Below are 24,865 nucleotides of genomic sequence, written 5' to 3' on the forward strand. Positions count from 1 at the left end.
TGTGTCAACAGACCGGTGTGTGCATGGAGGACACTCAGCGTTGATGTCTGCCCTACATGGATCTGTTTAAGTAGGTCAGCAGCCTCCATACTCAGGGCAGCAGGGGACACAGGGGCATGGAGTGTGCGGTGCCTGGCATGAAGGAGACATGCTTCCGAACACGGGAGCTGCCACAGACCTCTGGGATGGCAGCCGAAGGGAGGGGGGTGGGGTTGGTGGTGTTGTTCATGATGGTGGTGGTGGGGACAGCCTCACCCTCCGTTGTTTCCTGGCTGCTTACACCCGCCCCCACAAGGGAGTCATCCTCCGAGCTGCTGTGGTCCTCAGCTGAGGTGGTTGGTGCTGAGGACTCCTCGGTGTGGCTTCCTTCACCCTCCGTGCCACTGGGTCCCTCCGACTCCTCAGTTGCTAGCCCAGGCTGGCTCTGTGGCTCCTCTTGGTCTGTGGCGCTGTCTCCTGTGCCCGTCGATGTATCTGCATATAAGTAGGAAAAGAAGGACCATATTTGTGGCCTGCACTTAGATGCACACAACACTGTCAATACATAACATTACAGGTCATGCACTGGCATCCTTAGCTGATTTTACAAAAAAAGCACACACAGGGGTACATAGGTCAATACCCAGTCTGAACATCAACCAAGGCACACATATTCCTCCTGGTCATGTACCCATATGTATGTTGCATGCTGGCTGTTAATACCCTAAAGTGCACACATGCACCACATACCCAGTTGATGTACATGCAAATGACCATGTACAAGTACATCACTATTAACATATATCACGTCAAATGCCAATCACTCAGTACAGGTGTCTGGATGAATGTATGCCCACACTCACATTTCACAATCTTGTGATGCCTAGCAGCACAACACACAATGATGTCCTAACGTCCTGATAGTAAATGACACAATGGGGTGCATGGAGCACCTCGAGCTCCTATGTAGGATCCTTCTTAGCGAATCAATGCCCTGGCACACACATGCATGGTAAGTCAGTCTTCACTGTCACATGTCATGAGGCAATACATCCAGACAACATCAGTCTGCACTGCAGCACATTCATAGGTCATGCCTATACCAAACTCTGCAGCTGACAAGTGCACCAGTCTGTCCCCTGCCTCACACTGTTCGTGGACTATGGTGATCCTACATCACTTAAATCTGACATATGAGTGCCTGCAAACACAACTACCTGAACATGAGCACCGCACAATCTGCTGCCAATGACACACAGTTGTGTGAAAGTCACTCTTGCATACAGCATTGTGCTCATTCAAGTGACCACACCCCTATATGTTGCACAGGTATCATCCTCATTGTCGCAACTCAGATGTCCTGTTCACACTAAATTCCTCAACACACCACTTGTCACAAAATATGAAGCTACACTACAATGATATTGTTTCATACACCTGATGGCACATTTCAGGAACCACAACCAGGAGGTCCATACACGTGAGTGTGAGTACAGAGACTAACTGTGCCCTGGGGTGCATGACAGAGCAGGTAAACCAAATACAGTGTATTGGCATGGACAGTGGGCAGGTGTCTGGGCCAGTGTGACATACTTCCTCTACATAGCCTTGAGGACACTACATGGACTCACCTGCTGCATGGGTATGTCTTAAGAACCCCACAAACATGTTGTGACCCAGACCAGCAATTTGAACACATATGAATGGCACACACAGGACACATGTCAGAGGCCAAGCATTGTGCAAAGAAGAGACCCACCCACGATGCACACATCAGAGTCACAGTAACATATGCTGTGCAGGACCATCAGCATAGCTAATTTGAGTGACACAGTGCCCAAGTTGAAAATAGTCGGACTGTAGGGGCCACAACTGTGGATCAGGTAAGGAGTGTGACTTACACCAGAGAGTGACACAAGTCCTGGACTCCAAGACCAACGTAATGTGGGAGTATGACCAGGCCAAAACACTGCACATAGCATGTCACACATGTTCACAGATCAGGAATGGGCTCACCCCCTCCTTGCTGCTGTCTGGCCTTCAGTGGCCCATCCAGGTCCGGGAAGACCACCGGCAGAATCTGGAGCATGTGGGGGGTCAGGGTCCGGTGTCCGCCCCTACGGCGAGGAGGCGACAGCTTCATCTGGACCCTCACGATCCACCGGGTCCAGCCACATAGGTCCTGTCACCTCTTCTGGCGGTTGTAGATCCCGCACTTGTAGACCCCCACTGATCTGACTGCCCGGACGATGGTCAGCCAGATTTCCTGCTCTGGTGGGCATCAACCTGTGAGGATGACAAAGTGAAGAGGACATTACTACACATGCCACATAATTGTGCTGCATACAGTTGACAATACATGTAGTCATCACAAAGCCAAAAGAGGTACACAGGTAGTGCACCCATAGAAATGTGCATTTTTGCTGCAGGTCTGACATGGTAACACTGGCTAGGACTTTAAGGCCAGCACTACTGCACTACTGCAGCAGGACACCTGTTAAACACATGTGCCCACATGAATAGGTAGCTGAAAGTACTCAGTGCATATGCCTCACACTGCTGTGCACACTTCCATTACCTTTAGTCAGACAACTTGCAAACTCACCTGCTCCCCTGGTTTCCCATACAGCTTGCTTTACTCTGGGAGGACCCCATCCAGCAAGGCCTGGTACTCTTCCTCAGTGAATGCTGGGGCCCTCTCCAAAGTACATGCCATTGCAGGATCCAGAGGATGCACAGACAGCAGCAGCAGTGTATTGTAGAAAGTGGTCCTGTAGCATGTAGTACAGGCAAGTGAGGTCCCTGGTGGCCTGGCAGCCTTAAATCTGTGCTGCAGAGGAATATTCTGTGACATTGCCCCTCACTGATAGGCCAGACACGGTTGCATTCTGTGAATCTGTCCAATCCATGGAAATGAAAGACTCCTACACGCCTTCCACACTATTCAAATCACTCACCTTCAGGACGCCCTAGGATTGCAACATTGTTGTACGCATCCAATTGTATTTCCAGCCCACGACTCAAGAGTTTTTTGAATTCGCGTCCGTCTCCATGACAGCCCATTGCCAATGAGTGCGCCCGGCTCGGTAAAATGACTATCCGATGCGTATTTTTTAAAGAAGACGCATTCGTCTTGATACAAATCTATGGGCGATGTGTGCGCACAGCTCCGTCCATGCCTGTACGACGCGTCTGCTTACAAATCACCCGCGTCAGGTCAGATTGCATACGCATCCAACATGCATGAACCGAGCCTTGCGCACGCATTGCCCATTGGCATCAATGTGATCCGATGCGGGTGACTGTAATGCAGACGCATCGTACAGTTAATGGACAAGGTGTATGCACAACTCAGTCCATGCATGTACGGCGCGTCTGCATACAAGTCAGCTGCGTCGCATCACATTGGTGTGACTTGCAGATGGTTTTAGCACAGATTTAAGTGCAATGGCCACACCTTCAACACCACAGCATGTCCTACACTGTATCCCCTGTGTGTGAAGCAGGGGGGGGGGGCATTTCTATACTTGAATGGCCCTTAGGTGAAACCACTCCCAGGCTGGGCAGGAGTTCATGGGGCCAGATTAGTTTTGGTGTGGTTCACCTCACAAAAGTAATTTCAAAGTTTTGGCTTATAGGCATGAGTCATGGACAAGGTACCAGTTTGGAGATTTGTATGACCTGTCACATACAACATGTGCACATGGTTGCATGTCATATATGTCACAGCCAGACCCATGGCTACAACCATGACCTACACACACAGTCTGTGTGCATGTTGTGTCTCTAATGTTTGTTGTTCCATGTGCCCTATGTGAGACAGGCTCCACCATGTGCCTTGTGCATCCACATTTATGCTGTGTGTGTGTCTCAGGGTGTCCATGTATTGTCATGCCTGCCGAGCCGAGGGGAAGAATGCGTGGTCGGCAACTGTTGGCAAGGAGAAAAAGACGGATCTTGAAGCATGCGCAGTAACAGCGCATGCGCGAGTGATTAGCGGAGAAGCCTTAAGCCCGCCCTAAACACACAGGAAACGCTTCGCGTTTAGCCAGTGAGTCCCATTTCGTTCCGGGTTGTTATTGGCGTCCGTGGAGCTAGGTGTTTGTGTCGGCGTTCCTGGGCCGTTAGGCTGTTGGATTGCGCATTCTTGGGAGTTCGTAAGTTGAGGAGCGGTTAGCGTCTCATGCATGTTTTGCATACCTGATTGTGGTAGTTATCGTGTTAACTTGGATGGTGGCCGTGGATTTGAACGGTGATCCTCGTTATTGAGAGTCTGTTTCTGGGCGCTTTTGTTCTTTATTAAGTGCCATTTGCTTTGGTGGTGGAATAGGAGTTACTTTACCTAAGCTTGCCATTTAGGTTTGAGTATTTTGTTTAGCGTTTTCACGTAGTTGAACTGGTGAGTGTCCCTTCACATAGAGAATATATAAGAGTATGACATATATATATCATTCATAAGGATCATTTCCTTTATAGACACAGAGGATTAGGAGCTACCATTTCCACTTTCATCATTCCAGTGCATTTCCTTGTTTCCTACGTTATAGGCATTCTCCACTTCTCACAAGGTACAGACATTGGGGGAGGGCTGTAATTTCCACATTGTAGGAACTAATAGGGAGAGCATAGTGTGCACTAACTTTTCTTGTATATATTGCAGTGCTCATATCCAGGAGAGAAATCTCATCAGAAGCAGTAGAGGAGAGTGGAGTGCCATCCTTTCTTTTCCTTTCTTACCCTTGTTTTGTTCCCCTGTGTTCCCCTGGGTTACTTGCTGGGTGTTGGTGTTTTTTCCTGACATCCGGTGGGTGACGAGGGGGAGACAGGGTGGTTGGCATTGTGGATCCAGGGTACTTCTGAGACAACAAGGTGCGTGCATTACAAAACGCGAAGCCTTTATAAATTTGTCTCCCGAGTATCATGGATCTCACGTTACAAGACGTAGCAAGTATGGTGGGGAATCTCCAAAGAGAAACCCAAGCCATTGCAGATAGATTAGAGGCTTTAAGCCAACACAGAGGAGAAGGAGCTAGTGCAAGTACTCAGTCCCCAGTAGTTCAAGTAGTTACTCCTCATACTATTCCTTTGGCACCTCCTGAAAGGTTCTATGGAGATCCTTCTAAATGTGCTGCATTTCTGACCCAATGTCAATTGCATTTTCTTTGTAAAGCTGCATGTTTTCCCAACGACCAAGCTAAAGTAGCTTTTGTACTATCCTATTTAGGGGGGCCCGCGGCTAACTGGACTATACCTTTGATAGAAATGATGAGCCCTTATTATTGGACTATGAGGCTTTTCGTAGAGAGTTACGGAAAATGTTTGATAAACATTCCTTCACTCATGCAGCAGATACAGAACTCTTGAACTTGAAACAGGGCTCTAAAGACCTTATTACTTACATATCCACCTTTAATAGATTAGTGGTGGAAGCTGACTGGCCCATTAATAAACGTTGTGCCCTGTTCTATAGGGGATTGCGTGAGGAATTGAAAGACGCATTAGCTCATGTAGTGGATCCTCCTGAGACATGCCCTGAATAAATCGATTTAGTTGTCAAATTGGACCATCGGTTAGGTGAAAGACGTAAGGATAGAGGCAAATATGAATACCCGAAAGTAATAGGTAAAGAAAAGAAAGTTGAACCTGAAAACAAGACTGAAGAGGCTGAACCCATGCAAATAGGTAGTGTCAAAGGGCCTTTATCTGAGGCAGAAAAACAACGACGCAGAGAGAACAAATTGTGTCTTTACTGTGGTAAGGCAGGACATTTTTTAAGGGAGTGTCCCATTAAGCCCAAACAATTCCGGAGGTCGGAAAACTAGCTGACCCGCAGGTAACTGAGGCCTTACCACCGGGTCCTTTGAAGCATATGGTCTCCTCTTTAATGACTATTGAAGGACATTTTTATGTCACAGCTACTTTTTCCTGGTTATCCAATGCTATCACCCAACCTGTCATGATAGATTCAGGAGCATCTGGTAACTTTATGGATCTTCATTGGGCCATTGCTCACTAATATCCCTAAGATGCAAAAAAAGGCTACGGAAGAAGTATACACTATTGATGGGAGTCCATTGAAATCTGGACCTATCACACATTCTAGTATCTTGTTAAATGTACATATTGAACCTACACACTGGGAAACTCTTGCTTTTGACATTATTGAATCTCCCCAATTTCCTGTAGTGTTGGGTCTTCCATGGTTATGTCTCCATAATCCTCAAATAGATTGGAGAAATAACTGCCTCACCTTTGAGGAGAAAGATAGACAGCACATATCTGTTACCGCTTCTACCCTTCATGTTTCCCCAGTGCAGGTTAATACCTTGTCCTTACCAGACAAAAGTTTCGTGGTTTCTCAGACATCCTTAGATGCAAATACTTGGGACCAACCAGATACCATACTACCCTCTGTGTATCAAGATTACCAGGCAGTTTTTGATAAGGAAAAGGCAACCTGTCTGCCTCCTCATAGATCATACGATTGCCGTATTGAGTTGCAGCCGGGTGCTCGTATACCAACCAGTAGAGTATACTTCCTTACAGAAAAGGAAAACATCTACCTAAGGGAATACCTTGATAATATGCTTGAGCTGGGCTTCATCAGACCCTCTAGGTCCCCCGCTTCCTCAGCATTGTTTTTTATCCCAAAAAGGGAAGGGAGTTTGAGATGCTGCATCGACTATCGATCATTAAACAGTATCACCATTAAGAACAAGTATCCTTTACCCCTCATCTCCGCGCTCCTTGACCAAATACAGGAGGCCAAATGGTTCACGAAATTAGATTTACGTGGGGCCTATCATTTGGTCAGGGTTGCTGACGGAGGTGAGTGGAAGACGGCGTTCTGTACCAAGTATGGTCTCTATGAATACATGGTAATGCCCTTTGCGCTCTGTAATGCTCCTTCAGCATTTCAGTATTTCATCAATGAGATGCTGAAGGAATATCTTGACAAAAGCGTCATTGCTTATATAGACGATCTCCTAATATATTCCAGTACACTTGAGGAACACATAGATCATGTAAAGGCCGTCTTACACCAGCTGCAGACCAATGATTTCTTTTGTAAACTAGACAAATGTTTTTTCCATCGACACCAGGTCGCCTTTTTAGGGTTTATTGTTTCAGCAACAGGTCTGAGCATGGATCCACAAAAAGTGAAAGCTGTCTTAGAATGGCCACCTCCCAAAACGGTAAAAGAAATCCAGCAATTCCTTGGATTCGCTAATTTCTATAGGCGATTTATCCATCAGTTTTCAGCACTTGTGGCTCCAATTACTCGCCTATTACAAAAAGGGGTCCCCTTTTCTTGGTCCGAAAAGGCGGATAAGGCTTTCAACGTTCTTAAAAAGTCCTTTACCCAAGCCCCCATCCTCAAACATCATGATCCTGCTAGTCCGTACGTGGTGGAGGTGGATGCCTCGCAGGTAGCGGTGGGAGGTATCCTTTCTCAGGCAGACAGAGACACAGGTGAGTTACATCCTGTAGCCTATTATTCTCACAAATTGACACCAGCTGAGATAAACTATGCTGTGGGGGAAAAAGAACTCCTAGCTATAAAAAAGGTTCTAGAGGAATGGAGACAATACTTGTTGGGCACGAATCATACAGTTACTGTTCCAACAGACCACCGTAATTTGCAGTATTTAAAGTCGGCCAGAGCCTTGTCTATGAGGCAATTGCGGTGGACACAATTCTTCAATGAATACGATTTTACTATCCATTTCAGAGCAGGCAGACAAAACGGTAAGGCGGATGCTTTATCACGCCTGGGATTTGAGCCATTACCCCATGATGATACACCTCCTTGTATCATCGCGCCCCAAAAAATCATAGGAGGACTGACAGCTGAAGAAGAGTTCACCTTACAGGTACAAAAGGCCCAACAGGACCCTGCAGCCCAAGAAATCTTACGACAACACCAATCCGTAGTTAAAGCAAACCTTCATTATGTGCAGGAACGACTGTTCATTCCCACGGTACCCCTTCAAGAGCAAGTGATGGACTGGTGTCATACTCATGGGGTGGCGGGGCATCCGGGATATAAGAGGACCTTAGAATTAATAAGGAGATATTGTTGGTGGCCCCAAGTAGCTACGGATGTACAACGTTATGTACGGACATGTCCAATATGTGCACAAGGAAAACCATCACACGAAGGATTAGTGGGGTTATTGCTTCCTCTTCCCACACCTGTAGCTCCCTGGCACTCTGTTTCAATGGATTTTATAGTGGAGTTACCCAAAACACAGAGAGGCAATAACACTCTTCTTGTTGTTGTTGACATGTTCACCAAAGCAGCTCATTTCATCCCTTTAAAAGGTCTGCCCTCTTCCTCTGTCCTGGCGGGTGTATTCCTGCAGAATATAGTCAGACTACATGGGTTGCCCTCTATTTTGATAACAGAAAGAGGCTCACAGTTTATCTCCTGATTCTGGAAACAATTGTGTACGTCTTTAAAGATGGAAGTGCGTCTATCGTCCAGCCACCATCCCCAAACGGATGGACAAACAGAGCGAGTAAATCAATGTTTAGAACAATTTCTGAGGTGCCAACTTCTGCAGGACCAGAGAGAGTGGGATGAGTTGATTTGGTTGGCAGAATTGTCATACAATAACAGTCATCATTTTTCCACTCTATTTTCCCCTTTCTATGCTTCTCATGGTTTCCATCCTAAGGTCTTGCCCTTTTCACCTTTGAGACCTTGTGCCATACCTGCTGTACAAGATTTAGTAGCGCATTTACAGATTGTACATTCTACTATCCACGACAATTTGGACCGAGCTAAGATACAGTACAAGAAGACAGCTGATGCACATAGACATGCAGAACCCGAGTACCAATTACATGATAAGGTATGGTTGTCTACCAGGCATTTAGCGTTGAAAGGTGCATGTAAATTTAAACCCAAATACATAGGTCCTTTTTCTGTTGTCCAAGTTATCAATCCGGTGGCCATGAAATTAGAATTACCACCTTCTATGAGAGTACACCCTGTTTTTCATGTTTCTTTATTGAAACCAGTATTGCCTGATACTCGCCTGCCGACTATTCCTCTTCCTATACCCTCGGTTGATAATGATGGTGATGAATACGAGGTGGGTGCTATTATTGATTCCAGACGTGTGCGTCGCCGACTGCAGTATCTGATACACTGGAAAGGTTTTGGAATAGCAGAGAGATCTTGGGAACCTGCCAGTCACATACACGCGCCGCGTTTATTGAGAGCTTTTCACAGAAAATACCCTAATAAACCAAAACCGGTGGGGGGCGTTGTGGGAGGGGTATTCTGTCATGCCTGCCGAGCCGAGGGGAAGAATGCGTGGTCGGCAACTGTTGGCAAGGAGAAAAAGACGGATCTTGAAGCATGCGCAGTAACAGCGCATGCGCGAGTGATTAGCGGAGAAGCCTTAAGCCCCCCCTAAACACACAGGAAACGCTTCGCGTTTAGCCAGTGAGTCCCATTTCGTTCCGGGTTGTTGTTGGCGTCCGAGGAGCTAGGTGTTTGTGTCGGCGTTCCTGGGCCGTTAGGCTGTTGGATTGCGCATTCTTGGGAGTTCGTAAGTTGAGGAGCGGTTAGCTTCTCATGCATGTTTTGCATACCTGATTGTGGTAGTTATCGTGTTAGCTTGGATGGTGGCCGTGGATTTGAACGGTGATCCTCGTTATTGAGAGTCTGTTTCTGGGCGCTTTTGTTCTTTATTAAGTGCCATTTGATTTGGTGGTGGAATAGGAGTTACTTTACCTAAGCTTGCCATTTAGGTTTGAGTATTTTGTTTAGCGTTTTCACGTAGTTGAACTGGTGAGTGTCCCTTCGCATAGAGAATATATAAGAGTATGACATATATATATCATTCATTTTTTTTTTTTAAATATGTTTTTATTGCAGAATTAGAAACCACAGCTTACAATTGCTCAACCAGTCCACTCATGGCGTCCCCCCGCATCAATCGTAAGAATGTATACCATACACAGCCATTCAGCCCGCATCCCGGAGGCCGGGCGGCGCAGTGTCCCAAAGAACAGGAAGACATCATGGTGAGCGTCCCTATGGGACAATGGTCGAAAAGAAACATTTACGTATCTGCTTTTACCCCCCCCAACCCCAACCAATAACAACATCAGCCATCCTACAAGAGCAGGTCAATGCTACCAAGCCGCTACCGTTCCACCCCTGTGCTCCGTGAGGCCCACCACGTCCACTCCATGCCCCACTGCCACCTCCCGTTTGCAACCTATGCCCCACAGGCCCATTCCCAGTCCCGGAAACACCACCGCGGCGAGCTATCTTCTGGCTCCTAACCCACCCCGAACACCCGCAAACAACCCTCTAATGCCACTCCCCGGCAACCGCTAATGGTGTGTGTCTTGTCTTGTTCCCGATTGTAGTATGGATCCCACTACAGCATCAATTGCAACCCCGAACTAGTATGCCTCGCAGCGTCCTTAGGACCTATCCACTCAGTCCTCATCCTCCACCATCGAATCGCGCAAGGCCTGCACCACCAATTCCCACGCACGCGCTGTATCCAAGGCTTTCTCATTATCAAGCTTGACAGCCTGCTTCATTCGGAGCACACTGTCACACTCTGACCACCGCAGCAACTCATTCTTCCACCTCCTTACTGACGGCCCTCCCTTAGACTTCCAATGCCACGAAATCTCTCTTTGTGCTAGTATCAACCCCAGGTCAATGAATTTGCTCGTCACCTTAGTGTGTTTAGTGTGCGGGAACCAGAGCAGCAGACACGCCGCCATATCAAAGTCCACCTCCCTGTCAGTCACTTCGTTCAGGAGGTCCCCCACCTCAGCCCAGTAGGCCTCCAGATTCGGACAACTCCAGAACAGGTGATCCATGTCCGCCTCCGGTGACAAGCACCTCGGGCACCGCGCGTCCTGCACCTGGAAGTACCGTTTTATCTTTTCCGGAGTCAGATAGGCCCTATGTAACACAAAGAAGTAAACTTGCTGGAAACGCGCTGTAAAATATGGCTCCGCGTCGTGTCCGGAATAGGCCTACCCACGCTCTCCTCCCACTTCGCCTTGAGCCCCAGGAGCGGTTCCAGTCCCTCGTGCAACATCCTATTATGGAGGCAGGTCACCGCCTTAAAGGTGCCCGCTGCCATTACTACGTACTGGCACGCCATGGTCGTGCCCGGTTCGATGAGCCCTCCCTTCCAATGCTTCTGAATAGCCGCCACCACCGCCGCATGTAAGAGGAACCCCCCGTCAGGTAGCCCAAACTGTTCCTGCCATGGTCGTGCCCGGTTCGATGAGCCCTCCCTTCCAATGCTTCTGAATAGCCGCCACCACCGCCGCATGTAAGAGGAACCCCCCGTCAGGTAGCCCAAACTGTTCCTGCAGTACTCCGAAGGGCGCCAAGGCCCCATCAACATACAGGTCCCCCACCACTTGAAGTCCCGCCTCCTCCCATTCCAGCAATGGGGACCAATCGCCCCCATGCGGTAGGACTGTCAGCATGCCAATCGGTATCTCAGGCGCATACGGGCGGGTCGCCTTCGCCCTCCTGAGACTCCTCTGCCAGCATAACCTAAGCGTCCGCTCTTCCATAGTGAGGCCGCGCAACTCCAGTCTCTGCTGCATAACGATATAGGCCAGCACATGGCGCTGTATCCCCCGCTCACGATCACACTCCGGTCCCCGAAACACCCGAGCCACGTGTTGCGTAAGAACCTGGAGCTGCGCCGCCAAGTAATACAGTTCAAAATCAGGGACGGCCATCCCCCCCTCAATCTTAGGGCGTAGCAACGTGCTCAGTGCCACTCTACGGCGGCCATGTCCCCACAGGAAACCAATAACCATTGTCCTCAGGTCCCGAAAGATCCTCTGAGGAATCCAAATGGGCAGCGTTTGAAAGAAGTACAGAAGCCGGGGGAGCGCCACCATTTTCAACAGAGCAACCCTACCTAGTACTGTCAGTGGAAGGGTTGCCCAAAAAGCCATACTACCTCTCAGCGCCCGTACACACCGTCCGATATTGCCCTCTAATAGGTCCGCGGTCACATGGTAGATACGGACTCCCAAATAAGTGAAGCAAGATGGCTCCCAAACCACCCCCAAATCACGTGCAGGGCAGGGGTACTCCGCTCGTAGCGGAAACACACAGGTCTTCGCCCAATTGACCTTGAGGCCCGACAACCGGCCAAACTCCGACAACAGGTCCATTGCTCCTTCCAACGCCCGCTCCGTGTCGCCCAAATACAGCAACAAATCATCCGCATACAGCGAGATGTGGTGTAGCTGCCCACCGCTGTCTATCCCCTCGTACCTGTCTCCCGACCTAGCATGGGCCGCCAAGGGTTCCATCGCCAGGGCGAACAGAAGGGGGGAAAGGGAGCACCCCTGCCGCGTGCCTCTACCGACCGGATAAGCCGCGAACACCAATCCACCCAGGCGCACTCGTGCCGTCGCTGAGGAATACAGCACCTTCGTCCATCTGCGGAACCCCTCACCAACACCAAACCTCTCTAACACTCCATCTAGGAAAACCCACTCCAAGCTGTCGAAAGCCTTTTCAATGTCCACCGACAGTTCCGCTGGGGCGCCCGTTCTCATCTGTCACAGCGTCCATTATCCCCACCAGGCGACGAATATTCAACGCCGTATTCCTCGTGGGGATAAACACTGCCTGATCCCTGTGCACCAGGCCAGTCATATGCGGAGCCAGCCTGGTGGCCAAGATCCGGCTCAGTATTTTGTAGTCCACCGTCAGCATGGACAATGGTCAATAGGACCTTACATCCGTCGCATCCCTGCCGGGCTTAAGCTGAGGCACTATCAACGCTTCCCTCATGGATCCGGGCAAACCCCCCGACTCAAAAGCCTCCGTGTACACCACCAGCAGTCTGGGCGCCAAACTATCCACAAACTTCTGGTAGAACTCTATCGGCAACCCATCCACACCGGGCATTTTATTCCGCGCCATATGCTTGATGGCCGCCCTTATCTCAGCCAGTGTGATCGGCCCGCCCAGATCCGCCGCGTCCTCCTCGTCAAGGACCGGAAGCTGCCTCGCCCCCAGATACTCTGCAATATCGTGGGCCTCTACCCCCAACTGACTCCGATACAATTCCTCATAATACACGCGGAAGCACTCCAGTACCGCTGCCTGAGAATACACTGTTTCCCCCAATGCGTTACCGACGCTAAGGACCGGGCAGCCCCTAATATCAGGATTAGCAAGTCGGGCCAGGAGCGTGCCCACCTTATCCCGTTCAGCATGTGCTTTAATGGCGTATAGCCTATAATCGTAGCTCCTCAACCGTTCTGTTTCGGTCGCGACCGCCTCCTTCGCTTCCAGCAACCGGGCCTGCAAGTCCGGTCAGGTCGGCCTGCGCCGCTCCTGGTCTCTCAGTGTCACTTCCACTTTAGCAAGTGCATTCAACACAGTCGTACGCGCGTTCGAAAACCTGCCCAGGCACACCCCTCTCACCACCACTTTCATTGCATCCCACTCAGTGGACCTACACGTAGCGGAACCCTCATTCTCATCGAAATAATGGTCAATGCCCTGCTGGACCGCATCACTAAACACTGAGTCCTCCAACGTGTCTGGCTGGAGCCGCCATGTTGGAATCGCCGAGCGCTCCCGTTGCCACTGGACATGTATCAATAGGGGATTATGATCCGATATAGTTCTGGCTAGGTATTCCGTATGAGAGATCAATGGGGCTAGGGGCCCGCTACAGAGCACCAAATCAATTCTCACATGTAGGGCATGGAGGGCTGAGAAAAAGGAATAATCCCTGACATCCCTGTGTTGTTCCCGCCACACATCCAGCAACCCCCATCTATCCTGCCAATCCTTCCTGTGCATGGCCAACTTGCGTACCGGGGAATCAACAAGGGGAGGGTGAGACCTGTCCAGGACCACATCTGTAATTGAATTAAAATCCCCTCCCAATATCACCGGGCCCGCTAGAAAAGAGGCCAAGGACCCGGAAAGGCCATCGAAGAATCGGGCCTGATCAACATTTGGCGCATACACACAACAGAGAGTCACATCCCGGCCATAAAACCGCCCCTCCACCGCCACAAACCTGCCCTCAGGGTCCACCACTTGGTTCAGCACCTGAAACGGTATCCCCGCTCTCACCCATATCAGTACCCCCCGGGCATAAGCTGAATAAGTGGTACCAAACACCTGGCCCGCCACCTTTTTTGCAGTGCTGCACATTCCTGCTTCGTCAAATGGGTCTCCTGCAGCATGGCAACCTGGACCCCCCTCCGTACCAAATACGCATGTACCTTGTGGCGCTTGACCATAGTTCGCAGCCCTCGGACATTCCACGTCAGGCATTTTAAGTTAGGTAACGTCCCCATACTGATAGTGAACATTCCAAGTCAAACAGTGCCAGTTCGTGCACACACCATAGCAGTTGCCCCCCCCGAAACAAACATTGGAAAAGAAAACACCCCAAACCCCACTCCCCAGGACAGAGCCTACAAACCCAACGTCAGCCCCGGTCCAAACCTCAAACCAAACACACATCCGTCTAACCTGCGGTCGCCACCACAGAAGGCCTTAAGGGCCCTGGGGGGGTGATTTATCGCCGACCCCAGCGAGCGGAGCCCACGCCCCGCGCTCCCCATCCCGTCATGCCAAAGCGGCACCCTGCCCGGCAACCCACCCATCTCCAACAGGATACCACCCTACCAAAAACCGTGTCCAAGTCCCAATGATACATCAGCCACAAAAAATTCCATCAGATGTCTGGGGGGTGACCACCGGCCCCTTCGAACTCTCCGCTTCCGAAAGGTCCTCCCCAGTCCTGCCACCTTCGTCGCCAGAGTCCGTCTCTGCCAGTTCACTACCCTGCTGTGACCCCGTAATGGCCGCCGTCGCCGCCAGAGCCTCTCTCTTGTCCGCAGCCATTTGGGCCTCCCGTTTCTCCCGCTGGCGCCTGTTGCGGGACCGGATCCGTTGAGATTGTCTGACCTGAGGTGTTTTAGGCCGATCCCGTCTACTCCTGTGTGACCTATCCGTCCCGGCCCTGTACGATTCCAGCCACTGCCAAGCCTCGTCCGGGGACTGAAAGAAGTGCGTGGTCTCATCCAGGATGACCCGCAGCTTGGCCGGGAAGAGCAAGGAGTACTGGATGCCCTCTTCCCGCAGTTCCTTCTTCACCGCCAGAAACGATGCCCTATTCTTCTGGACCGCCTGGGTGTAGTCCGGGAAAATCGTGACCCTGCTGTTCTCCCCCTCAAACGGGCCCGACGCCCTAGCCCTCTGGATGAGGAGGTCCCGGTCTTTATAATGGAGGAGCCGCACCACCATCGGTCGGGGAGGGCGGCCCAGCGTTGGCGGGCGGGCCGGCACCCTGTGGGCTCGTTCCAGGGTAAAGAAAGGAGTAAGCCCCTCCGGTGCCACCACAGTTCGAAACCAGTTCTCCATGTAGGCCACCGCATCCTCCCCCTCAATTCGTTCCGGCAGGCCTACTACCCGCACGTTGTTCCGCCTATTGCGACCTTCGGCATCCTCCGCTCTTCGTTCCAGCGAATCCAACCGGGCTAGGATATCCGTGATCTTGTGTTCCGCGGTCACCACCGACGGTTTCAGGTCCGATAGGAGCTGATCATGGTCCTTGACCTTATCTGCCAACTTCGCATGGTCCGCTCGCAATAGCCCCAGCCCCGTGGCGACTTGTGCAATGTCCTGCCGCAACGCCTCCTTGGTCGAGGCGATAGCGTCCAGTATGGCATCCAGGCGCCGATTCAGCCGCTGCTTCTGTTCCGTCTGCGGGGGGGTCTCGCCCACCTGGGACAGTGCAGCCAAGTCCTCCTGTCCCAGCTCCAAGGCCGCCGTTCCTCCCGAAGCCGCCATCTTAGGTAACTGCGTCACAGGCAAAGAGATTCACCTAGTCCCCGCAGTTGCCGTGTGGAGGGCAGGCGTCCCAATAATGTACAGGATCAAGTGCCCCCTCTGATGCCCGCCACTCCAAGGACTAAATGGGTTGGCACCATCCGGTTCGCACTCTTCAAATCCGGGGGGAGGAGGGGAAGGAGGAAGGATAGCAGCAAGTAATCGTCCCCGATGCCCGAGCCGCGTCGGGTTCCCGGTCCCCCAATCTTCGGGACCGTCTCCACAGTCCCCACAGCGCCGATCTCACAGCAGTGGGTCCCCCCTCCAGTCGGTGCCAAGACTGCTCAGTGTCGTCGTCCGGAGCCGTCGGTCCGCCCCGCCGCCATTTTCCTCACACTCTCCGCGACACCTCGGTTATCGTTCATCGAGGTTTCCCCGGGGCCAGCGAACCCCCAGCAGCCAGCCACCGATGCCCAGTGGCCCCCCTACACTTCGCAGGGCAGAATTGTCGACCACGGGTCGCTCGGGGTGCAGGGATCAGGAGAATTAGCGGGATTCCGCGCGGAGCTACAAGCTCACGCCGCCATCCCGATCGGCATCCAAGCCACGCCCCCATATATATATCATTCATAAGGATCATTTCCTTTATAGACACAGAGGATTAGGAGCTACCATTTCCACTTTCATCATTCCAGTGCATTTCCTTGTTTCCTACGTTATAGGCATTCTCCACTTCTCACAAGGTACAGACATTGGGGGAGGGCTGTAATTTCCACATTGTAGGAACTAATAGGGAGAGCATAGTGTGCACTAACTTTTCTTGTATATATTGCAGTGCTCATATCCAGAAGAGAAATCTCATCAGAAGCAGTAGAGGAGAGTGGAGCGCCATCCTTTCTTTTCCTTTCTTACACTTGTTTTGTTCCCCTGTGTTCCCCTGGGTTACTTGCTGGGTGTTGGTGTTTTTTCCTGACATCCGGTGGGTGACGAGGGGGAGACAGGGTGGTTGGCATCGTGGATCCAGGGTACTTCTGAGACAACAAGGTGCGTGCATTACATGTATTGGCTGCAGGGTCTAGAGGGGCCACTTACTGTGGGACTCATGATTGGTTGTGGGATGTCCATGATACAACATGTCATTCCAGTGCACATGTGGCAATACAGGGACCATGGCTATCTCCCTGACATGGAGTTGTGATGACTGTGAAACATCAGTCCTCACTTGTCACTGTGTTGTGTGTTTGTAATGTGAATGCAAACCATGGGTACTGTGCCACAGCCCAATGATTTGCCATTGCACCACAAGGAACTCATGCACACATGTGTCAATGATATGTGAGAAGATGGCCACGAAGGTGACATATGTGTCCATAATCAACCGCACACACCTTATTCAATTGTGAATAGCTATGATGTATAATGTGATTGTTTTACAAGGTTAGTGCTACATGGGTAGCTGAATGTATAATGTTGCTTTGCCCATCTCTGTACTGAAGGGCCCCAGCAGTCCATAGACTGTTCCCTGACCTCGAGACCATGGAGGAACGCAACAGCATCCGACGTTACCACTTCACCAGGAGCATGATTGATGACTTGGCGGAGAATTTGGCACCAAATCTCCTACCTGGCCGCACATACCCAACAGCACTGATAGCAAAGGTGAAGGTGATGGCAGCCCTGCACTTCTTTTTGCCACTGGAACCTTCCAACACACTGTGGCTAGTGTTGGTAGTATGTCACAAACTATGTTCAGCTGTGTGCTACGAGATGTCTTGGAGGGGATGTTGACTCACCTGAACTCCCACATCAATTTTCCTACACCGGGTGAACTTGCAGAGATCAAGGATGCCTTCTATGGACTGGGTAGGATGCCAAATGTAATTGGCTCAATCGACGGCACCACGGGCACAGGAACAGACATACCGCAACCGCAAACATTACCACTCAATAAATGCTCTGGAGGTATGTCTGGCGGACATGGTGATTTCACATGTGTGTATACAGCTCCCTGGTTTGGCCCACGATGCCTACATCTTGAGGAGGAGTCGCATACCATTGATGATGTCACTGATGCCAAACCAGTGCTCCTGGCTTGTTGGTGTGTCTTGTTTATCATTGTGTGTGTTTTGCACTGTTGTCTCCCACCCCCTTACAATACTCAACAAATGTGTGATTCTTTGTATGTAGGAGACTGTGAAAACCCCAACATGCCATGGTTGCTGACACCCCTGAGGAACCCTGTGCCAGCATCCGAGAAACGCTGCAATCAGGCTGAAGACGGCTGGAATGCCAGAAACCGGTCCTCGGAAGCTTGTTTCCGGTCCAGTGAAGACATGGCATGGCAGTTCGGGCTGGACTGTTCCCCTGAGGCACAGGGTCAGACTGATTTGCATATAGCCATGTCTGAACTGGGGTGGCAGAGTGGGCTAAAGAACGGTGATGGATTAAACCCAGATCTTTTGACTGGGTGTGAGTGTTTGATTGATTCAGATGCTCCGTCCATCACCACCCCCTTTTCTACCACAATCAGGCACATGGCAGAACCACGCGAGTCATCGAGCGTACCTTTGGTCTCCTAAAGAGCCGCTTCACTGCCTGGACAAGACCAAAGGGCCCCTCCCATATGAGCCTGCAAAGGTGTGTAAAATCTTCATCATCTGCATGCTCCACAACATGGCAGTACGGAAGGAGGTGCCTCTCATCCAGGACGATGACAACCAACATCCACCCCCTTGGAGGATCCTGGCCTGGGCCACGAGGCCAGTGATGATTATGAGGGTGACGTACGCACACAGCTCATCAACAACTTCTTCAGCTGAAGGTGAGTTCAAAAGGTGTCATGTCAATGTCCGCTGTTTGATTGTATCCATGTGGTACTTGACTGGAAGCATGCAGTGATGTGTCAGATGGTCTGTAGTCCACAATGGTGTTGACATGCTAATTTGTCAGTGTGTAGGTTTCTTGTGACATGTTTATTGCGTTTCCATCCTGTTCTGGTGTGCTTCTGACTGTGTCTCATTTCTGTCCTTCCCTAGGTACTTTGCCAGTTGCTGGGGCAAGTCTGACACCGACAACCAGAACCCACCCTTAAAACGCCATTTGACGACACTTGGTGACCATGTGCCCACTGTAATGTGGATTCACCTTGCTACTGTTGTGTAATAAACTTCTTTCTGATCTGTAATGTACCTGTGCTTCACTTAGTTGTGTGTTGTCTGTCTTCACACATATGACTGACATTTGGTAACCTCACCTGTGGGCTTGTTGGCAGTGACTGTGGAAAGGTGTGTTGTCTGTGCATTCCACCATATATCTGGCAACCATCTTTGTAGGCAATGTGTCACATGTCCATGGTGAGTATGTGTTGTGGTTCCCTATTGGCGTGTCTCCCTCATGGGTGTCACATCAACATGAGTCACATAACGGTAATGACATTGGTGTAGTAGTTGGCATGCACTGTGTACTTCAGCATTTCATCAGCTCCTTGACACATACCACTTTTGAATCACAACATAGGCAAGTATAGTGTAATAGTGAGTTTATTTACATACATGTGTGGAGATAGTTCTGTACATGAGGATTAGAATCCAAAGTTCACAGATTAGTTAGAAGTATTGGTAGATGAAATGTTCTGAGTGAAGTCCACATTCATCTTCTACATTGGTACAACATGGACCCTCCATGTCATGTTGTGGAGTTGTGTCATGTGGAACAAGGTGAACGCTTTGCACACAAAGACCAATATCCAAAACAGGTTCTGGGTTCCTGGGGGATGTGCATGGACAACTGTGGCTCACTTGTCCTTCTTCAGATGACCCCTCCCCTTCTTCTGTGGGGGATCCTCAGGAGCAGGCGCCAACGTTGCATCAGGCTCTCCACCAGGTTCATCCTCCCTTCCTGTGGCATTTGCAGATGTTGGTGCAAGAGATGTTGTGGGCACACAAGGAGGTGTGTCCGTATGTGCGCTGATCTGATGGAGCCAGGTCAATATGTCCATATGCACCGCTGTCAGTTTATCCCACTAGGCATCCATGCGTGCATGATGGGCAGCATGGTCCCGTTGTATGTCCTTGAGGAACCCCCACTACCTGGCTGAATCCTCCGGTGCTATCCTGGTACGCATCTATAATGCGTACCAGTTGTGGGTCATCAGGCAGTCCAGGCCCCTCTGCAGACCATGACCTCTGCCTAAAACCACTCCCACCACCCCTCGATACATGGGCTGTACCTATGGTGGCAGGCACAGTTGACCCTGGGGCCCCTTGGGTGTTGCTACTGGTGTCATTGTTGGTAGCATCCTGTGTGGCCAGGGCCTCTGTGCTGCTTAAACTTGGTCTCCTGGATCTGTCCGTGTTGGCGGGGGTGTTAGATCTGTGGCCAGATGGTGTTGGCGTGGCTGCAGGGGGTGCAGGTGTTTCTGATGGTGGGGCTGCCTGACGACTCACACCGGAGGTGCCAGGTTGATCTTCGTCATCCGAAGAGGACAGTGCCAGATCCACTGCAGAGAGATCATCCTCCACCAGAGTCTATGCCAGGTGTTTCCCCGTGGCACCTGTGTTTGGAAGAGACAGACATTGTCAGTTATGTTACTACAGACATCAATGGTTGAACTATGTACGTTGCAACATGGAGGGGGAAAGAGGTACTGATACATTCATCTTGAAATGGGTAGTACTAACAATGTAGGAGGGGGCAAGGGATCGCTCATCCTGTGCAGCCATGGTATGTACATGACCTCATCCCTTAGTAAATTCCCTCCTATACGTATCCAGGAATGGGCCCATGCTTCTTGGATTGCCGCCTCAGTGTTAGGGGTGGGCGGAATTGGCGAAATGCACTTTCGCAAACTATCGCGAAAATGTTAAAAATCTCCGCAAACATGCGGAAATATCGCGAAGACACAGAGGTTTTTTCCCCACCTGTTCGCGATATTTTCTGCAGTGATCGCGTTGAAAAATGACTCGCCAACTTACCCATGCAGTCGCTCATGGGCGCAGCCATCTTGTTTTCACTTGTTCCGCCCGCAATTCTTACTTCCTGTTCCAGGTCAAGCAATGCATGCTCGCGCCCGTTCGCAGTATGTATTTCCTGTTCAGGAACGCTTTAACGTGTTCCTGCCGCTTTTTGCGTGCTCGGGGAGAAAATATCGCGCAATCTTGAGCACGTGGTGCACTCTTTTCCTTGTGCAGTGCCACCTCCCCTTAACCCTGGCAGCAGGTGGCAGGCCTGGGTCCCGGTACGGTCTCTGGGAGCATCGACAGGGGTGGGGGAAGGTGCGCCGGGCAGTGTTTCCCTGCTGTGGGGTCTGGCGCACCCAGAACCAGTTGACGCACCGGTTGTCCGATATCCTCGACCGGGAGCAGGACCTGCTAGACCTGCTAGGAGTGGAGGTCCCGGGTCTTGGTGAGTAACTATTTAATTATTACTACTTTGTGGCTGTTCTTCTGCTCTGTGTTATATATTGTGAATATCTTTTATTTTCCAACCAGCTAGAATGCTGCTGATTACATTACAGGTAAATTACGTTTAAAAGTCTTCTGTGATTGTTATGACACAGGTGCTCTTCTGCGCTACTAATCTTACTTGTTTGCAACTTTGCGTTTGCGCTCGCTTAGCGTGATTCTGTAAGAGTTTATTTTAGAGAAATTAAATAACGTAATACTATAGTGACTCTAGTCCTTACTTTGTCCTGTCACTAAGAGATAGGGGCAAATTGATACTTAGGTTTAGTTACTTTGTACGAGTTTGTAATTTTTTAGTGGTATGTGTGATGCCCCCTCTGTTACGTCACGTGCTGCTAGTACCCCAGTCTTTATTAGAACATTTTCTAGTTTTTTCAATGAGTGGTAATAGGCTTAGCAGCACTAGCAGAACATCAGCATCAACAATCAACCAATAATTTGCTGTATATAAAAATGTAGTCATGTGTACTCCATTTGACCATATGTATTGGTGAGGACTAAAAGAAGTGGAAATGCATACTTTAATGTACAATTGGCACGCCTGGAATAGGTGGGCTAGGTCAGGTGGTACGTCTTATTTAGGCTTAGTTAGTATTCTGAAATCAGAATGGAAGAGTGGATTAGTGTTGATAAATAGTAAGTAGTCGATCCGCGAATACCCAATACTACTTATTGACCAGATGAGATTGGTCAATTTAGTTATTGCAATTGTTGTTTACATAAGTTTTGACCGTTCTTTAAAAATATTTTATTTGTTTGACACCATTCATCAATGTTTGTCTCTTTCTTATACCTTTCCTGTTCAGCACCCAGGGGCAGGCAGACAGGGGCACAGTCGGCGGGAGAACACCAACAACAGGAGGACACCAACACGGGCTCTTCTGCTGGGCCTAGTAAGTCTTCTTGTTATTCCATAACTTTTACTGCACCAGATTTTTCCCGAACTATTGTTTCCATTTCCTAATGCTATTTTTTACCAACAATTATCCTTCAATCTGTACTGTTTCAAAAATCTTGCTATCCCTGCCTCTGCTATGATGACTCTCTGTAATACTACTATTAGTCTGTCTGTACTGTAGTAGCTAAGCTTGCCCAGTTGGCCACTCTTTAAAAGGTTTTAAATAAAACTCAGATTCACCAGTAGCTCTAGACATTTAGTCCAGTCCTTTGGGTCGTCCTCTTGTACTACTTTTAGTCTTATTGATCTTGAGTCTTTGTTAATCTTGACCACCACAATCCCCTGCCCGACTAGTTATAGTAGTGTCTTGTCATAACTATTAGCTCTCCGAACCCTCCCCCCAAGATACCCAACAAGTAGACAACCCAGAACATAACACACCCAACCTCTCAATCATGGAAGCAAAGCACATGCACACCCTTCCTTGCGCTTGCTCACTCACTCGTGTAAGTCCACACCAAATACCACCAAGTCTATGTACGTTCAAAAATTTTATTTTGAATTGACAAGCTCTGTACGTTGTTCTATAATGCAGCAACAAAAGGAAAATCAATAACATTAAAATAATAAACATTGTTACACTTGCTTACAGTTGGAAAATAAATCATGCTAACTGAACAGTGGTGGAAGCACCACCATCCCTAATGTAGGAATATAGTTTATATAAATGTATAAATGAAGATCTGAGTGAATTCTGGGGACCCCTCACCTTAGAAGAACCTAATACTGGTAGTTGTTGCATCATAAGCTCTGCCAAGCTCTTGTTCGTAGAAGGGAATCTTCCGTCTGTAATGAGAAAAATTAAATGGTGCGCGTTAGTATATTGCAAGCATTTCTCAGCCGTGCCAAAAAGTGTAGTATTTATGGATAAGCAATATGGACTAACAGTACACCAGAACTTCATAAAAAAGTGGCTTGTAAATGTTTTGGTTGACCTTGTACGCAGCGCTTAAACAGTAGCAGTATGAGGTCATGTGGGCCCAAGGGTGTCTTATACAACAAGCTGCAAGGTAACGTCACATGTGCAAAAAAATAAAAGACAAAAAGGTAAAATGGTTGCATGGCTAGGGCTAACTAAGCAAAGGCTAGAATGACCATAGGGACCATATATAACTACTAGTGTCTACTCTACTACTACCTGACTGTACTAGTGATGTATGTTGTATACTATTAACTAATTTTTCAATCTTGCTACTGACCAATAGGGGGAGGTGTATATGATGCCTAAAAATGTGTAATGTTTTCTAGGCGGACTACCGACCACCATTGCCGGGGCCAGCAGTGAAGGTGACGCTGATGGAGAGGATGCAGCAGTTGCTGATGGAGCGGTAGGGGGCGAGCCAGCACCAGTGGTGGTGGTGGTAAGTTAGATTCATAATCCTTAACTATTGACATTACACTCACTGCAAGGGTGTACTGTTTGTATACTGTACTGTTGAGACTTAGGGCCCCATTAGGATGGCGGGCGGATTGCCCCCGCCGGTCCGGTGGTAGTTACCGCCGGCCTGGCAGGGGCATACCTCCCGCCATATTACAATGGGTGGGGGGTCCGCGGCGGATAGAAAGACCCTCCGCCGATTTTTCGCACAGTCGACATGTCGACCGGGCGAAAAGGGTTCAATATGGTGGCGGTGTCTGAAACAAACCGCCAGCCATATAATGTGCATTTTGGAATGCCTTTCTGTGACGGCCGCGTGGTGCCTGTCACGTTGTGCTTGGAAAAGTACAACATGTATTTTTAGCATTGCGGCGGGCAGTGCTTTCAGCACCACCCGCCACAATGTTAAAAATACGGGATGCGCCCGCCACTGTGGCGGGCGCATCCTAATTGCCCCCACGAGACCCCCGCCCTTATGGCAGGCGGTCCCTTTTAGCGTGAGGTTGGCGGGCAGACAAAGTCCGCCCGCCATCCTAATGATGCCCTAAGTAAGTAAGAGTTGTTGTGAACGTTTGAAGAGTGAAGACACCCTTTAATTGGCATTAGTAAAGGCATTAGGGGCGGGAGTATTGAGTAACCAATGGCCTCATCTATCTGTGATTTCAAATCCGCTTTGAACATTTTATGGAGAAGACTAAAAGTCAAGTCAGATCATCTGGTGTTTAACTAAAAAGTGAAAGACGGGTGGAAGGAAGAAGGACGGGCGAGATTTAATATTTATGACTGACAGAGAGAAGGATACGTGTGATGCAAGCATGCAAATTGCAAAGATGGCTGATAGTAAAGAATATGATGCATGGTTGGTTGAATACCTGAAACAAATCCTGCAAATGTTAAAGCCCAAGCAAGTGGGAGGATAGATACATACCACAAATGTTATGTACTGTGCTTTATAGTGCTACCATGCCACTATGTATATAATTAACTTGTCTTATTGTTTTTCTAAGAGTATATTTTACAATTGTCTTGTTTTTTGTTTTTGATATACAGCTACTCCTTCCAAACCAGATCGGAAGGGGTTGGCCGCCAAGGCACAGCTCCACAAGCTGGAGGCAATCCTACTAGAATATCGGCGGCTGGTGATCTTGGAAGAGGAGGAGGAGGAGGCTGAAGCAGCTGAAGCCTCCTCCAGTGCCCCGGGCCCCAGCCACCGCCCTCCAGCGGTACGATGCCACTGTCTGGCGGCCGTCCGCCACCCCATT

The sequence above is a fragment of the Lissotriton vulgaris genome, chromosome 9 (genome assembly GCF_964263255.1).
Source record: "Lissotriton vulgaris chromosome 9, aLisVul1.2, whole genome shotgun sequence".
Classification (NCBI taxonomy): Eukaryota; Metazoa; Chordata; class Amphibia; order Caudata; family Salamandridae; genus Lissotriton; species Lissotriton vulgaris.